The sequence below is a fragment of the Kogia breviceps genome, chromosome 8, assembly GCF_026419965.1.
Source record: "Kogia breviceps isolate mKogBre1 chromosome 8, mKogBre1 haplotype 1, whole genome shotgun sequence".
Classification (NCBI taxonomy): Eukaryota; Metazoa; Chordata; class Mammalia; order Artiodactyla; family Physeteridae; genus Kogia; species Kogia breviceps.
In genome coordinates this window covers 43785258-43805038 of record NC_081317.1, presented here as the reverse complement: position 1 = coordinate 43805038, position 19781 = coordinate 43785258, and positions in this window count along the sequence as shown.

Sequence of the window (19781 nt, the reverse complement as noted above, 5' to 3'; positions counted from 1 at the left end):
ATACTAAACACTGTGTATATATACATACGGTATTATTCAACACTTAAACCTGTTAGGTAGCTATTATTATCCTTATTTTACAGATGAAGGGACTGAGACACAGAAAGTTAATCAATTAAACACACAATTAACAAAGGAAAGCCAGAGTATGGACTCAGATACATCTCACACAAAATCTGTGCTCTTAACCACTAATTATGCTTACATTTCACATGGAATAACTCTATTATTCAGGGCAGACTTATTGCTCTAACACCCAAAATCTAAGTGGCTTAACACAGAAACATTATCGCTTATTCACATCACAGTCTAATGGCCAATGTGTGTGTGTGTGTGTGTGTGTGTGTGTGTGTGTGTGCACGCGTGTGTGTCTACGAGTGTGCGCACGTTTTGGGAGGAGAGGTGACAAGGCCATTGGCCCATTACAACTATGACCCACTCTCTATCAACTTTGACTTCCAGTGTATCTACAGAAGGAAAAAGAAAGGAAGAATTGTGTGAAGATCATTTTAATGTAGAGGTGGTGATGTCACTTATACCCATTTTTCTTTGGCCTAAGGTCAGTCCTATGGCCCCACCTAACATCAAGGGGCTTTGGAAGCATGTAGCTGTGAGCACAGGAAGAGCAAGAGATACACACTTCCGTCACCAAAAACAGGGGTTACGTAGTGAAGAATTTAAAACAAGTCTAGAGAAGTGACACCATCACACAACATTATTATTCACCAAGAATATCTCTTTCCTATGAAAAATCCATTTCATGCTTGTCTACTTTGGTAAATCGCAAAATTGAGTCTAAAATTGGTTAAAAATGAGAGTGATCACAAGAAAATGAAAAGGCATTTGATGCTGATAATCAGAGGCTGGCATGTGCCCAGATGTTAACATAATCTAATTCTAGTTCATGATCATATATCTGTGCCATTTATCTTCTTGGAGAATGGGTGCTCATTTCTTGCACACTGTTCTTATCCTGATAAATGATGATTTTATTTTCCAAATATAGGAAAAGTTTCACAACAAATACTACTATAAACGATATCCTTTAATATTTAGTCCAAACTAGGCAGCATTTAGAATATGTGTCATAAAATATCAGAGCAATAAAACAAAACAAAACCCCCAAAACAGGCCTTTCACACTTGCTATAACCACTGAATCCTAACACTTACGCAACCATTCAACAAATGAAAGATTTACCCAGATAGTTGTTTTTATACCCACCACAGAGCAAATCAAATGATCTGAAAGGGAGATAAATGTAAACTTTATTGAGCTTCATAATTGTTATATTAGAATAATCTTCTCATATATTAGAATAATTTTCTCATTCATAAGAATTTATATTCATCTTCAACACTATAAGAAAGTATCTTGTTGATGATTGGTACATTATAATAAATGAATCATCAAATATTTTTCTTTCTCATAAAATTCCATATTCATATTTAATGGCATCACTTAAAGATCACTGCAACGTATTAATGGTAAACAACTTTTTAAATTTAAACCTGGGGAAATGCGATTTTGTAAAACTGTCAGTATAGAGACAAAAAGCCACAAAAAGAAGAGTGGATTAAGAGACAAATACAAAACCTAGAAAAGGAACAAATTCTGGGACCAATACGTGAAACTGTTGCTTTTTTTTTTCTAGTAAGCAGGGTCCAAAGACTCTGAAAACTATACAGAAGCCATTGTTTTTCTTTATTTTTCCCACTGTGGCGGGGAGGGGGGAGATAGTGGTTTTGAGTTTTTTGTGTATTTTAATTTTTTATAAACATAAAATAACAACAACTCAATGAAAGGATAATGGCATGTTGGTTAAAAAATTAGATTCTCTGATTTCCCACTTTCTGGTTGTGTGATCTTTGAGAAGTCACTGAATCTTTCAGCCCAATTTACCTGTCTGCAAAAATAGGGATAAGAAGAATAGCTAACTTATGGGAGTATTGTGAACCTTAATTGTAGTGATACATACCAAGGACTTGTAATACAGCAGAGCACATGAATGACCTCAATGCATGCATGTTATTAATATCATTAGCTACTGTTATCACCCAAAACATTAACTACATCTGTTTTTCCATCTACCTCTTTTTGTTCAACATTTGTTCACATGGCATTAAAGCAGAAACCTGTGTTATCCAAAACACTTAAGGAAAACAAAAGGTGATGGTGAGTAAAAGGTAATATACCTAGGAGACCTCTGGATAAAGCCTACATGTTGTATTCCCTTTGGTATTATGTCATAGCTCTAACATGATCTGTAGGATTGATGTTTTCAACAATATTAAGTCTGGAACTGTTGAAAAATCTGTAATTGAGAGAAATACAATTGAAATATATGCAAAAGTCTCAGAACTCTGAGCCCAAAATAACAAAATATAATTCTGTACGGAAGGATGCAAATGAACATCTCTAGGGATGCATAAATAGTAATAGATACTCAATGAGCAGAAAAGATAGAAAACATTATTACTGAATGATTCCCGGGAGTGTTAATGGCAAACAAATTAAATGTGAATTTACACTGGAAACATGAGAGCTACAAAGAAGGAAGTAAAATGCTAAAGGCCTAATAGCAGCCAAGTACTTATTTTGGTTGAAACAACTGATGGGATCCATGATGATGCGATTATGAACTGGCAACTCTGTTTTCTGAGAGGAATATCCACCTAGAAAGAAATCTCGTAAGTAGGATTCTTTTTGTGGAGGGTGGTGAAAAGAACTGGCAAAAGGCACGGTCCGATTTACCATGAGATTCACTGGGAAAACATCAGGAACCACTCTTGTTGGAAGAGAAGAGAGCACAGTGGAGAATCAAACAAGATGATGAGGGGAAAGTAAATTTAGAATGCGTTATGTAAAAGAAACCTTCTTAACAAGACTCACTATATCCAGTTTCCCAAGGAATGGAATATAAATTAATCCACTGAATTGATTATAAGTTTGGGTGAAATATTACCTGGGAAATATAAGTATGGGAAAATATTGTTTTACTAGGGAAATAAAGCGTCTCTTTTTCTTGAGAGTGAAACATTATAGAATATACAAATGACCAAAATAAGAAGAAAATCCTGTGTATTATTATAATCTACTTCACAATGATAGTTTTCATTATAAAGATGGCATTATCAAACTTTTGGGTGAAGGCAGTGGTGAGTGAGAAACCCTGGCTTTGCCTTTCCCTGAAATCGCCATAAAGTATTTCGATTTCATTATTTCATAGTTTGTTTCCATCCATGATACTGCCAGAGCCACCACCTGACCCAAGCAGCTTTCACTGTGTCTGCTGCACTCCACTCTGCTTTCATGTCTCTTGACTCCTAAGTAGGTTATAAGTCACAGCCTAATGTTTTTTTTTTACTTTCATTACTTCTTTACCACTGATTTGCCCAAATCTGTTAATGGCTTTAATTTACAGGTAAAGGTCATACATTTCACAGTGACAAAAAAGGTATTCCATCTCAGGTAATTCTGGTTTTAAATTCCATATTCCTATCACTACCATACTTGATATCTGCATTTATTTATTATCTTCATAGTTCTGGAAGAATCAGTATTTTTAATAATAAGAATCAACAGTTATGGAGCTCTTAGAACTTGATATGGAGTGCTCTGCATACACTTCCCCGTCATCCTTTTCAATCAAATCTTTATCTTAGCTTAAGGTCTACTTCAAATCCCAGGCCATACTTAGTATATATGAAAGTAATTACGAAATTGGATTTATAATGTAATATAATAAATATAATAGAATATAATATAATCTGTTTTGTATCTCCTCTGGATTAAGACAGGAAATAACATATTGGGTTCCATGAGACTTCCTCACATTGCTTAGCTACTTCTTAACGTAGAGAGGACTTCAGATAGTTACTCGATTATAATCATGAGAAGGATACACAGAGCAAAGCTGGGCTTCCAGATAAGATGCTCATTAAACTTTCAGTACTGTATTAATTTTACTTGAACTTCCCATTTAAATATTCTTTAAAAAATAAGGGATTGAAAATTTTCATCAGTGTAGAAATATCTATAAAACCTCAGGAGTCTTTTCTACTAACTGAAGTATCACAACAATAGGGCCAGAGAAGCAGGCAGTGGGAAACATTCACATACTTGCTCAACTCAGTACCTCAAAACCAGGGACCTGTCACTAAAAGGCAGAGGGAAACTATGCTTCTACATAATGGAAAGAATAAAGCATTTTGGCTGCCTTAAACTGCTGTTGGGGATGCTCTTTCTGAATTCATTTATTTATCCATTGGCTACAATGGCAATCATATATATATATATATATATATATATATATATACACATATATACACACATACACACACATACACATATAAATCAAATTAACATGCTGTACAACTTAAATTTACACAATGTTATATGTCAAATATATTTCAATTTTTAAAAAAAGTATTCAGGTATCTTCAGTACACATATCCAATTCAATGGGTTTTTAGAATTCTTGTTCATCGAAAGTTCGGTAGCTGACTAATGTGGATGTCCAAGCTCTCACTCCCTGCCCATTTACAGGGAACACAATAGCCTAATATAACCAACAAAAACGACTTTTTTCTGTTTGGAAATCTGGTCCCATTGAAGTAGTACCGTAATACTGACACGCTGTTGCCTGATTTTCTGAGCCTGTGAACTTGTGCTCAATTATTTTAACTAGGATTTTGCCTAGATCTCTGTTCCTGAATTGCTCTCCTAATCAAATGTCTGAAGATTCAAGTCCTCAATTAGTACTTGAAATCTGTCTTATTCTTGACAGTCTCCCTTCCTGATAGCTGTCTCCAAACCCTCTTTGACATCTTACATCTTGTGTCATGTGAGCAGCCCACACAGATCCTAATAGCCTTTTATTAAACTTTAGGGTAGGGATCATTTTTCTTAAACAGGATTTAAAAGCTCTATAAATAAATGGAACATATTAACAGCATACTCTATTGATTAAATGACATAAATAAGCTGAGGATTAAGTGAGAAGCCTTTAATGACATCCAGGAGAAAAAAAAGGAGGCGCCAATTCTCTGTGTAATGACTGTCTCTCTTGACATTTACTTGTATCAACAAGGGAAGACACTCTCATATTTCCTCCCAATATTAGGAAATTTCTACTCTCCATAGAGGTCAGCTCTGAAAAGCCTTGACAGATATTTAAATAGCTATAGACATGGAAGTAGTTAGACACAATTTAAAAGTCTGCCTTACCAGGCACCCCACTATCCATACTATTAATCCAAAATATATCTCCATTGCTCTCTTTCATTGATAGTTTTCATCAGTATAGCATTTCAGAAGGTCTTTGTGGGGTTTGTTTGCTTTTGCTTTCTACTTATTTTTTCTAAATTGGCACTGATATATACCTTCAACAGCTCAAACCTACAAAATAATATCTGAAATACCAAAGAAGGAATCAGGGAACGAAATCAGAAGGAGGAGTGATGTGCCTTTGATAATTTCTATAGAATTCTGGTCTTGGTGCCTCTTCAGATTTTCTTTCCTAGCTTTATCCCTTTGGTGACAAAGAGCAACCACTCTTTCCAACCATTCTGATTTAGAAAGTTCGGCTTTGATTTAATAACCAACAGACTTTTCATTACTTGCAGGAGAGAAAAAGAAGTCTCGAAATTTCTGGTTGTTCATTACAAATAGCTAGAAGAGATAAATTCACAACAAGGGGGTCATGAAACTGTGTGAACTTACTAGATTACTGAAATGTAATGATCTGGGCTGAAACAATTGAGGTAATAATATGGGAAGACATAGTTATAATGGATGTTAGATCATATTTAGCCTTAAATATTTGGTTAAATAAGCATTTATAGTTACATCTTCTACATGCTAGACATTTAACTATGCATGAACGTATGTTTACTAGGTTATATGTAGGTTACTTTGCAATGAAAAAACATTCAGTTCAACCTCTAAAATGTCCTAGGACATATGTAAAGAGGATATTATCCACCTTAGTGATGCTTCAGGAACTCAAGATCACTGGATTCCAAGTTCATTATTCATCTCTCATCATTGTTAATAAATCCAAAATATGCATAAGTGATGTCCTCATCATCAATAGACCATTTGAATAGATTTGAAATTAATGCATTAAGAATAATAAATTCTCAAAGGGCACTGTATTGATTTTCACATGTTGATGTGTTGGGGATGCCTCCACCTCACCCCCATCGCCCCCAAATATTTAGTGTTACGATGTGGTTTTAAAATCTTGGGTTATTTTCTTCAATCAGTTCTTACATTTTTCTTGACTTCATACTATTTCTCAGAGATTTTATCTGTATTGCAATATTAGAGCATCATGTGCATATATCACAACTGTCATAGCCTGTATTTCATGAGCACAGAATCAGGTCTTGTGTAGAGGTAAATTAATTAGAAAGTGGTCCCAGGGAGCAAGAATGAGGGATGTAAGGAAGATAAGGAAGCAAGATAGCCAATACAAAAAGGTCTTATCTAGTGGGCTATGTCTGTGAGCAACTAGAGTGTTTGATCCACTCAGGACTGTTAAAAAAAAAAATGACAGGCCCAAAACGGAGTCAGCTGTGCTAAAAGCAAGACTTCATACCTAACCTAATTACAACTTACCCAGGAATGTAACCCTAACTGGTCAGTGTGGCATTTTCTGGTCAGCACCAACGAGGTAATCTGTCACATGGGCTCTCACCATCCCGCAAAAGAAGATGAGGGACATGATCTCATTGGAAATATTTTTTTCTGGTTTGTTTATGACTTCCTTATCTTGCCTTTAAAAACCTCTCCCTGGGCTTCCCTGGTGGCGCAGCTGTTGAGAGTCCGCCTGCCGATGCAGGGGACATGGGTTCGCGCCCCGGTCCGGGAAGATCCCACGTGCCGCGGAGCGGCTGGGCCCGTGAACCGTGGCCGCTGAGCCTGCGCGTCCGGAGCCTGTGCTCCGCAACGGGAGAGGCCACGACAGTGAGAGGCCCGCGTACCACAAAAAAAAAAAAAAAAAAAAAAAAAACCTCTCCCTTTCTGTAGCCCTTTGGAGCTCTCTTCTAGCTGCTAGAGGGGATGCTGCCTGATCCATGAATCATTCAATAAAGCCAATTAGATCTTTAAAATGTACTTGGCTGAATTTTTGTTATTTAACAGGGCCTCTTAAGAGCCTAGAGAATGTGTTACAGATTTATGTGTCACTTCTTCTCACCCATTGTTTAAGAGCTGATCCATGAGGCAGTAGTTCCCTGAATTTTGAAGTCACGCATACGTGAGTGCATCAGCTCTTTGTCAGAGTCATAGAAACTTCTGGAAGGGAAACATTAGGCTCTCCACATATTTGAGGCAAGGTGCTTAGTGTAAAGATGTGGAAGCCTATGGGGAACCTTAGAGCTATGACTGGCCTCAGTGGCCAGGCTAAGAACATAAGCTGTGTAAGAAGTATCCAATACAAAAACAGAGCCATGGACAGGTGATGAATGTTTGATGTTTACACCATCACAGACCAAAGATTATTCATATTACAAAACAGAGGAAGAGAACGTGCAGCTCGCCTGTCCCCTCACTCTACTCCCATGTTTGCTATCTCACTGTTGCATTGACACTGAACAAGACAAAGATGTTGGTGTATCTCTCTAAACTTTCCCTCAGAAACATGTCCTCTTTTTGTCTGAATTATTCAGTCCTTGATGAACACATTTCCTATAAATACGTAGTCCATGTGGAGAAAGGAGTTGGTAGAGTTTTATAAAATCAGATAAAGCAAAGAAAACATCAATTTGATGCCTGAATTAACCCAATAATTACTAACCCTCTGCTTCCTCCTGCATTATGTGAACTTGGCTAGGAATTACCCTGGGGATTTATGCCTGTGGATGCCAACCACTGTAAGAAGCTCCATAATAAACTATATATAAAACATGTAAATTAATTCTGTTGAATTGCATTTAATTCAAAACATTCATAGTGTATATGTAAGTGGCATAGCGATATTCTATAAATGCCAGAGAAATTCCTGGCAATCCAAGTTGTTACTGTATTCTATGCCTAATGCTTGCAAAGATTCTGATTCATCCAGGCGACATTTACATGCAGACTATAACAAGCAAGCAAAGCTTTGTCACTCCTCTGATTAAAGGAATTGATTTGACTTTAGGAAGAGTGACTTTAATTAGCTGTGCAAATGCCATTAATTCCAATTAATCTTCTCACACTGTCAAGACAAAAATCCTGGGAGAAGATAAATTGCAGCAAATCAATATAGCCCTTGTTTTTACCAGGAACAGGTGCTCAAGGAAAGAGGAATGTCATTAATGAGTGTCTATATCAAGAAGTATTTAAACAAGATGGTAATTCAATGTGAAAAGCTTCTAGATGATTTCTTATATCCTATTTATATATCCCTTAATTGTTTTCAATTGGATAGGAAGCATGTACCCTAGAGATTTTGAGAATTATTATTATAATTCTAGGGAAAACTATATTACCAATTGAAATCATCTTTGCTATGGTAGAAAATATACAGATTAAGACATATGTCCAAAAACATTATGCTCTCCATGTGTAGTTCAAATACAAATACAATTGGTTAACATGGTAGCAATGATTAATAAGTACTATATCAAATCAAAACATCAAGTAAAATATATATGAGGATAAAGACAAAGTTAAAGTAAAAAATTTCTAGATGTCAAAGTCAGAGAGATTATCCATGTGAACACAGAATATTGAGAAAAAAAAATTTTTAGGTGATGCATCATATCCTCAAGCTCTGATTTCAATTCTTACCAATTTGCCTCTCATTCATTTATTTTCCAGTCTGTCTGTTTTTTCTCTGTTCAAAAGAATATACTAAACTTATTCCCACCATCAAGGCCTTTACACTTGCTTTTCTTCTATCTGGATCTTTTTATGACCCTTCCAGAAAGCATCTCTTTCTATGGAGATCACACCATCTATATACATTGCCCCCCACTCCCCCAGCCAACCTGTCTCTTGGTGAATTTGTTTGTACTTACTATTTAGCACTTGTCATACCTGAGATTGTTAGTTTGCTCTGTAGTTCTTCCAAGCTCTGTGAGGCTACCCTGTAGACAGAGACTCACCACTATATGTTTTGTGCCCAGTGCAGTGCCTGGACCACAATGGGCACCCCATGTATAAATAAATAGTAAATAAATGACTGACTAAACTATAAGGACAGACATTCTAAAAAGTAGTAAATAACACTGACTGGGGTGTTATAACACTGGGGTCAGGATCCCCAAACCCACCTTCAGATTTGATGATTTGCTAGAAGAACTCACAGGACTCAGGATAGCTATCGTACGCATGATCACATTTTTTTATTACAGTGAAAGGACAGAGATTAAAATTAGCAAAGCAAAAAGGCCCATGGGGTAAAGTCTAGGAGAAGCCAGGAGCAAACTTCCAGGTGGCCTTTCCCAGTGGAATAGTATGAGGACACATTTACTTTTCCCAGAAGGGATGTGTGAAAAACGTGGCTGAAGAGTTACCAGACAAGGGAAGCTCACACAGACCTCTGTGTCTAGGATTTTTATTGGGGGTGCAGGCAGCACCCACATGACTGGCCTCAGATACTCAAACCTCAGTCTCTGAGAGCAAAAACGGGTGCACACCATAAATCACATTGTTTAGGATAAACTCATCTGGTCACATGAAAACACTCTTCTCAGGCAGCATATTCCAAGGGCTCAGAACTTATCTCTCAGGGGACAGCCAGGGGCCAGTCCTAGAGAAAAGCCTTTCTTTGCAAAGGGCAGGTTTTCAGCAATCCAGAACTACTGGTTAACCCTCTCCAGCACAACTTGCTTGCCATGTGTGCACCTAACTAGCTTGAAACTTTCCCTGATTACCTGAAATATCCTGTTGCAGAGCCCCTAACATCCTCATTTGCTGAAGGTCTGATCAGATTCATCAGACTCTAAGCCTTGGGGACATGGGGTCCCAGAGCAATGGGCCTTCTGTTTTGTCCCTAAGAGAAATTAACTTTGCAATTTACCCTCGACCTACTTGTTAAAATATTTATCTCAATCTTCCTCTGACATTCTATCATTTGCTTGTTACTCCTGACTGAAACTGAGCACTGCATCTAGGCTTCAGTACCTTCCCACCACCTTACCATCCTTCTCCATCATCACACCTACTTATTTATTGGGTCTTCAGTTAGCTCCCTCTCCTGATTCCTGCTTGTGATCATCTCATATGTTTCCTGGCCAATATCACCTTCTAAACGAACCAAAAAAAAAAAAAAAAGGCAAAATAAAAAAAATTTTGCACTAAAGTGGATTTTAAAGCAAAATAAAGCAAAATTTAAAAATTCATTAATTTGCTTCTTCAATACTGTGGGAAGTCAATGTAACTAATGCAGTAACCTTAATTTTAAGGCTAAAAAAGAACAGACCAAGAAACATATTGACTATAGTCAATAATCCTGTATTGAACACTTGAAATTTGCTAAGTTGATCTTCAGTGTTCGTACCCCCCCACACACACACACAAATATAACTGTGACGTGATGGACATGTTACGTTAATTAGCTTGATTATGGTAACACTTTCACAATGTATACCTGTATCAAAGCGTCACATTGTACACCTTAAATACATGCAATTTTTATTTGATAAGTATACCTCAATAAAGCTGGGGAAACCCTATGCTATATGCTGTGACTCTAAAGGGACTTCTCTCTCAGGTTCCTGATGTTCACTCCCTTGTGGAATCCCATGACTGCCCTTAAATCTGAGCCTTAGGACCCAGCTTCCTTTCCCACCAGAGGTTTACCCGCCACAACCCTGTGGGCACTTACTTGCCTTGAATTGGAAAACGGTTTGCATTTACACCTGTAAGTTTCCTCAACCTTTTAATGCCTGACAAGTTCTGGAACGCAATTTTCAACTCTTTAAGAAATGAAAACGAATTTTGGTTTCCTACCTTCGTGTGAGCACCTTCGGCCCAGGCGCTGCGGCTGTGGCAGCGGCCGGAAGTCCTGGCCAGGAGCGGGGGTCTCAGCCTGAGGCGCGTTGGGAGCGGGCGGCAGGCGGGCGCTGAGCTCTGAGAGGAGCCGGGTGTCCTTGGCTCACACCGTGTACCTGCCTGCGGCTCGGTCTATCGGTGGGGGACACTGCCCAGCAGTCCCGGTCCGTCATCTCAGGAGCATCTCCGCTCCACCTCGGAGCCGAACTAAAAGCCTTCCCCGGCGTCGGCCGAGGCTGTGGTGACCAAAGTTGTGATGGCCGAGGCTGTGGTGACCAATGTTGTGATGGCCGAGGCTGTGGTGCTGTGGTGGCCGAGACTGAAGGGCCACCAGCAGGTGATGCCCGAGAAGAGCAGCACCCACGGGCCCTCGCGGACTTGCTGCTCCTCAGGGTTCAGGTCCAGGAAGTGGACGCAGTACTTCCGGGGAAGGAAACTTCCAGGCGCGCGGGGTGTGGCGTCTTTTCTGAGAGCCGAGCCTCTGCGCAGGCAGAGTTCTCTGTGAGGCGCCAGGCCAGCCGCACCCGAGGGAGCGCTTGGTGGTGACTTGGCTTGCTTATTAACGGTGGGCTGTAACAAAGCAATGGACGCTGTTCAGTGCTAATACCCTCAGACTCCATCTTGCTAGCAGACTGCTCTAGAAAATCTTGGGGGGCTTAAAGAGCGGTGGCCGTGTGGGGAAAGACCGTGTGGCCAGGAACTGTGGGCTGCCTTCGGGAAAGGCTGGTGGCCTCCAGGAGCTGAGGGCGCACTAGGCGCCGAAGGTACCTCCGGTCAGTAGCCAGCCAGAAGCTGGGGCCAGCCATCTCCGTGAGTCTGGGAGTGGACTCTTCTAACTGTGGAGCCACAGTCGGGAGGGCACCTCGAATGCAGCTTCGTGAGACCCCAAGCAGAAGACACAGGTAACCCTTGCCTGGCCGCCGGACTCCTAATCAGTTTCCATGTATCCACCTTGTCACCATTAATTTTTTTTCCCACCAGCATCTGCTAGTGTTGGAGGGTCTCCTGCAGGGCGGGGGAAGCGCCGGGAAGCACCCCCCGCTCCCGGCATGAGCCCCCCTGGAGTCCGCCATTAGCCCCACACAATGATTATTTCTTCAGTTAAAATTTTAAGGACTTCTCAACATACGTAAAGCTCAACTTGCATTTCCCAGACAAGCTCACATTGGTCTCTGTTACATCAGAGAAGCTGAGACTTAAAAGTTATCTATTCAGTCTATTTCATCTATTTCAAAGTTATCAGCATATAAATGGTATTTAAATTATGGAGGTAGATGAAGTCACTGAAGTTATTATGATAAGTGAAGGGATAATAAAAATGGGAGTGAACAGAATACTCTGTTAGGCAGATGAAGATGAAATCTCAGATAAGATAAAATGGGCGGCCAGAGAACCCTACCAACGAGAATGCCCAGCTGTGTTTAATGCCACCAAAAGCGCCAGTAAATGAGGACAGAAATGGCTCATTGTTTTAACTGTGTGATGGCTATCTCTTCATTACAACTAAAATCAGTTACTCAAATGATCAGTCAGTGCAGTTTAGATGTTAATGCTCTCAGAGTTGTTTGTTTTGTTTCATGTTTTAACAAAAAAGAGCCCTAAAGAAAAAGCTGCAACTAAGGAGCCGCCTGCTGCAAATAAGACCCAGCACAAATAAATAAATAAATAAATAATTTTTTTAAAAAAACGCCTTTCTACAAAAAAAAAAAAAAAGAAAAAAGAAAGAAGCCAAATTGCAGGGGATTGGGTGGTGAACAAGAAATGAGGAAGTGGGCACAGAGGCTTGTATGTGAAGAAAGGAAAGTTTGCAGGGATACATGATTGGATGTGTGTTTTATCGTTATCTTTTATTATTAAACAATACATGAAAATGAGATTCCATCTGCATTTCCCTGGAAATTCACCAGTCGCTTTAATCCACGCCTCACAGAGATAGTCACGTAATAAGCAGACATTATAACAGCCCTATCATGTTATGCGTTTCACTGGTTCCCTTGTAGCAGAACCACACTGCAGTCATTCCTGAGTCCTATGTGTGTTTACTAGATATTACTTGAACTTGGGGTGACTTTGAACAACTCTATATTGTTCATACTCTTGTGTTGTAAATGTCATACTCAATCCTACCACTTGTTTGCCTAAAAAAAGTCCATGAAAGAGGGTGTGGAAAAAAGGGAACCCTCTTACACCATTGGTGGGACTGTAAATTGGTGCAGCCACTATGAAGAACAGTATGGAGGTTCCTCAAAAAACTGAAAAGAGTTGCCATAGTATCCAGCAATCCCACTCCTGGACATATATACAGACAAAACTATAATTCAAAAAGATACATGCACCCCTATGTTCATAGCAGCACTATTTCCAATAGCCAAGACATGGAAACAACATAAATGTCCATTGACAGATGATTGGATAAAGAAGATGTTTCAGATATACATACATATACACACACACACACACACAAAATGGCATATTACTCAGCCATAAAGAAGCATGGAATAATGTCATTTGCAACAACATGGATGGACCTAGAGATTATCATACTAAGTGAAATAAGCCAGACAGAAAAAGACAAACACCATATGATATCACTTACATGTGGAATCTAAAATATGACACAGATGAACTTATCTACAAACAGAATGAGACTCACAGACCTAGAGAACAGATTTGTGGTTGCCAAGGGGGGCAGGAAGGGAAGGAGTGGGAGTCTGGGATTAGAAGATGCAAACTAGTACATATAGGATGGATGAACAACAAGGCCCTACTGTATAGCACAGGGAACTATATTCGATATCCTGTGATAAACCGTAATGGAAAAGAACATGAAAAAGAATATATACATATATGTGGAACTGAATCACTTTGCTGTATAGCAGAAATTAACACACACTGTAAATCAACTATACTTCAATCAAATTTTAAAGAAAAGTTCATGAAGAAGAAGCTTTTGGGGAAGGCTTGACTGCCCTTTTGTAAACATGATCCTGTTGTACCAAATGGAGAGTCCACACGGGCATCACTGTCTGGGGAACCTATGGCTGAATATGCACCACCTGATCACCATATTCCCAAATTGGAATAATAGTAATACGAAAAGCATATAACGCCTCCTGAATGACAGGCATTCTTCCCTGGCACTCTGTTATTCATTTAATCATCACAACAACTTTGTTAAGCTGGTGCTATTATAATCCCTATTTTATAGATGAGGAAATTAAAATTAAATAATTTGTGTATGATCATATTAATAATAATGGCAGAGCTCAGAATTGAATCTGGAGTCTGGATGCCACACTGTATTGTCTCTAGATAGGCTGTAATGTGGCTGTTTTTAAATCCTGTCTCAGCAAAATGACTTTCCCTGTGTAGAACAGAAAACAAGAAAGATGACAAAATTAAAGAGTTCCAGTTGAATCCCATACCAGGGTCAAGGTTGCTGATGCAATATGAGAGGTTGGAGGGAAAACTGAATACCCTATGCATACTTTGAATGGATATCAACAAGGTTTGTTGTAACATAATTCCCCCAAATTAAATGCCATCAGACTGTATTAAGCTGTATGTACCAGGTGTGAATTCAGTGAACCTGGAACCAAGCTCTCTGGTCTGAGACAAATGATCTAATTTCTATGAGCCTCAGCCTTCTCATCTGCAAAATGGGAGAAATAACTATCCACTAACCCTCTGGAGGTGGGGATTATCACCAAATCATACTTGTTCATTATCTTAAGGATTATGCTTCAAGTTCATTAGTAATAAATTACTTTAAAATAAATGTTATGAGGTTTTTGAGAGAATTCATAAATTACTTTCGTGAGTGAGGTTTTTAAAAAACACACCTATAAAAAATAAACCTAGAAAGGTGGAAATATGCATATAGTACAGCCTAGCAAAGCCACATCTGCTATGGGAAAACTTTGTTATGGTACAAATCAGGCATAAAATTCAAATGGCACTGTTTTGATTAACAATAAAATAGGAATACAGTATAACTGTGTACTTACTAAGGAAATGTTATGAAACACTCAGCCATACTATATACTGCCCAAACGAATAAATTCGATGTAAAAGTATCAAAATAATAAATCTAAAAAAAATGTTGAGTGAAACAAGTTAGCAGCAAATGGATACATGCAGTGTGATAATACTCATGTGTGTCTATCTCTACATAACAATATAGAAAAATTACACACAAAAAAGCTAAGGAATAATACATGACTACTTCAGAGATTGATTCTTTCTGGGGGGAAAGTAATTACTGGGAGGATTGGTGAAAATGGAGTCTGACACTTTAGGTGAATTTGTAGCATTTTCTTTTTTGATACAGAAAACACAGCTCAACCAATTTTAATCAAATACTGTTGTCTATATAAACTAATAATGAAAGCATGGGTATCTGTTATGTTATTCCCTGTTCTTTCTATATGTTTGAAATATTTTGCAAGTTAAATAACTACTACAAAAATTATATAAAAGATACTAACAGGGCTTCCCTGGTGGAGCAGTGGTTGAGAATCCGCCTGCCGATGCAGGGGACACGGGTTCGTGCCCCGGTCCGGGAAGATCCCACATGCTGCGGAGCGGCTGGGCCCGTGAGCCATGGCCGCTGAGCCTGCGCGTCTGGAGCCTGTGCTCCGCAACGGGAGAGGCCACAGCAGTGAGAGGCCCGAGAGGCCCGTGCACCACCCAAAAAAAAAAAAAAGATACTAACAAAGGCATCTGCTGTAACTGTCCTATTAGTGATTTATTTAACATCTCAAAGTTAACATTTTAACTTACCTAGATATTGTCTAGATATTTGCAGGAAAAGAAATCTCAAGCCAGTGGAAGGTTTTCCATAGTCACTAAGGGTCCTTCAGTTTCAAAAATAGATGACTTTATGAAATAAATCAGAGAATCCTTTAAGCCTAGTTTGCAAAAAAAATGAAAAAAAAATGTCTTTTTAAAACTCTAATGCATGGAAATTCTAACAGCTTTGGCCTTTATGGGCTCTGTTAGTTACAAGATTGTTTTGTTCTCATATTAGGAAACCAGTACAGCCACCTACAAAATGATGAGCACCGTGGACCAGTCAGTATTCTGCCTCCATGATGCCCAGGGATACCGTTAACCCTTTCTGTGCACACCTGCCCTGAATTTTACGTGCCTTGGGATTTTTTGCTTCTAATGACCAGCATCTATGACTGCCCTCAAATGGCCGCCCTGGCCTGCTGGAGCCACTTTACCTACTCAGGCAGCTAAAAGTGCCTGGGGAGTTGACTCTCTCATGACCATGCTGGGGCAGCCTCGGCCAATGACTGATGGAAAGTATGAAAGCCCAGCTCCTCTGAGAAGAAAGGCTGATGAAGCCTAATTTGCACATTAGAGCTCCCCTAGAGATCAGACTGGAGCTGAGATTTTACCTAAATCACGCCTTTGTTTGGCCTCCCCCCCACCCCACCCCCGTCTAGGTTCTGCTTTCTGCATTCTCTTATTGTTTTCTCCCATGAACACTTAATACATTATTTGCTCACAAATCCTTGTTTCAGGGTCTATGAGGCAACCTGGCCCAAAGCAACCATTAATGAATTTATTTATTCATTTTTCATTACACTTCATACAAAAAATCATCATTGTCAGATTTGTCATTCAAATCTGAGCATCTCCAAACTCCCAAGCACTCCTCTTTAGGTCTTAGGCAAAAACAGGCTTTGAGTAAGAAATAAACACACTTCAGTAAATCTCAGTAAGGAACAAGATGGTCCTTTAAGACCCCTTTGTCAGAGTATAATATGAAGAGATGAAGTGGGGTTCATTGTCCCCCATGTTATCACAGACCACTTTATAGGTTTAAATTCTGAGCATTCTTTTCCAGCAGCTCTTGGAAAGAGATGGCAGAAGCCACAGGGCCAGGTGGTCCACTGTTGTGCTGGGCAGGTGATGTCAGCAAGGCTTGGCAGACATGGTGGTGTTAAGTAAAGCATCAGACGTGTCCGGCAACTGTGCTGACACATTGCCAAAGCAACAGTGCACAAGTGGCTGTGGTACTGGTGCCCATGAGAGGCAGAGATGCCTGGTGGGCAGACATTTCCCAGCATAGGTAACAAAAGCAATGTCTGACAGATGCCATATGGTACCTGACTGGGCTGGTCTGAGAGCACCTGTGAGTGATTCTTTGGATGAGGATTTTGCACGGGGCTGCAGGATGGCCTGATTAGTGGCAGGCAAGGGCCAGTGGAGTGGGAAACTGTTACTCAAGCCCATGCTGAGGGCAGTATAGGGAAACAGTCTATGCTTAGAAGGCCTGTCATAGGAGAGGAGAGAAAAACAGGGTTTGAAGCCCATAGTCACAATTTTTTTTAAAGCGTAAGACAAGAGATGACATTGCTTTTGAGAAGTACTTACACTTCTGAGAATGAATGATGAAGGGGTGACTTGTACTTAGTCATCAAAGTATAGAAAATATTTAATCTGGGAAAAGGAAAAAGGGATAATTAAAGGATAGATATAGAGATCACACACATCAAAGGCCAGGTTGGATCAAAAGTCATAAATGTGATCAAAAGTCATAAATGTGAGCGAAATAAGTGTAATGTAAAAGATGAGTTTGAATTTCTTGAAGTTTAGGAATGAGTAGGCAGGTGATTCATAAGGATTCTGGATCACACAAAGCTTTTTCTTTGGGCCAAAGAAGACACAGCTGTATCTCAACACACTCTTCTACTTCCTCTTCTTCCTTCATAAACGGCATTTTTGGATCATTTCAAATGGAAGAACAGGGACTTCCCTGGCGGTCCAGTGTTTAGGACTCTGTGCTTCCACTGCAGAGGGCCCAGGTTCGACCCCTGGTCAGGGAAGTAAGATCCCACATGCCACAATGCGGCCAATAAAATAAAATAAAATAAACAGCTTGTCAAATGACAGAACAAAGTGCATTAGCCATACTGCAGCCTGAATAGAGAAATGTGACTTCCTATTGCCCTAATGTAATGTCACTCCACTGTTTGAATTAATGGCTGTGTTATAAAAAATCATGCTTTGAAAATAATAGTTATTGCCTCTTTTTAAAATCGAATTTCATTCCACTTGCTAATACTTCTATACAGAAAATAAATATAATTCACAAAAGCACCTGTTACTCTTAATATAAATTTCATTGAAATGGGCATATAAATAGATGGTGAGTAAAACTATGCCTGGCCTAATTTCCATCCTATATCCCTCTTTTATCAATAATTACTAAAGACTCTCTATGTTTTAACATATAACTCTCTTATTCTCATTTTGGAATTGTTTCTGTAACATACAGCAATTTCAGAAGTTGCATGTGGTCTTATGCAAAACTGTTTAAAATATAGTGTTTCCTTATGGTCTCTCTTAACAAGGAACTTTTGCTATCCAATTGGAATATGCCTTCTGGAGATGTGTTCTGTTTGGAAATTATGAAAATAGAAATTGTTCAGTTATCAACTAAAATTCTTATACCTAGGTTCCAAGTGTCCATACATTCTGAGAAATTATTCATTAGATTTTCAATAGTACCCTGACAATAAAAATTTTATAATACTCTTTTGCACTGAATATTAAGTACTGTCCTTTCAGACATAATAATAGAGTGGAAATTCCATTATAGAATATGTATTGTAACATAATTATGATCAGATCTTCACAATGACAAATAGAGTAAATATCTTCTAGAATTCTGTCCAATATCTATTCTGCTGATATTAGTACCTAAAACACAGATTCCTTTGTGAGTTTTTGGTTTTAAAAATGAAAGCATGAATATGTTGACTATACAACATGGGCTCATTAAAAAAGTACGTTAACATGCATATTAAAAATATGTACTTTTCAATAGAGTCAATGAAAACACTACAACCCATCATCATTTTAAACAATAAAATGATGGCAATTTTTCCTTTCTTTCATCAACTTCTCACCTAACATTTTCCATGATTCAACATGCCTTAAAAATTATCCATCTTTTCTACTTGTCATGGGTGGGAGGGTTCCTTCCTAGTCATTGTTTCAGGAACTTTTGTACATTTCCTGAGTACTCGGTTTAGTTTCTGGCTCTCAGGATCTCCCAACCTAAGTCAAAACCTTTTTTAGTAGGGAGGGAGGGAGAGATGCTAGAAAAACGTAAATTATTAGATTCCTGTGCCACTTGGGAGACAGAATTATGTGGTATTTTTATACTATACATTTCCCTTGTCACAGGCACCCAGCTGAATCCAGACCCTGGCTTGATCAGAGAGGTCTCACCAAGCTTTGTGAGTTTTCTAGTGGCTCTACTTCTCTCTCCATATGTCCCCAGAATTCTGCCTCATTGAAGTAGAAGGGTCAGAAGAGATACTGTGTCTAGTAAGCTGCATCTTCCTTTGATATTTACAACGTTGGGCAAGTTACACTCTATTAAGTGCAGCAGTGAATTGCCTGAAGTGATGTGATGTGAGAGGCAAAGTATCCTGTGGTTAGAGAATGAACTTGGCTGTCACAGGGGATGAGGGGTGAATTCTTATTCTTCCATTTGGTAATTTTGAACTTAAAAATTGCGCATATCAATGACTTCCCTCACCAGATACACCAGCCCACAGCGACTGTTTCATTTTGCAGTCCCCCATATCACCGATTACCATATTATGCAATCATATACAATCCAAAGCGTCAGTTATGATGATTAATGGAAAGCAGACATATTGTGATGGCTAGTTTTATGTGTCAACTTAGCTGGCCCCCAGTGCCCAGATATATGGTCAAACATTATTCTGGATGTTTCAGTCCATTTCAGGAGTATAAAATAAACT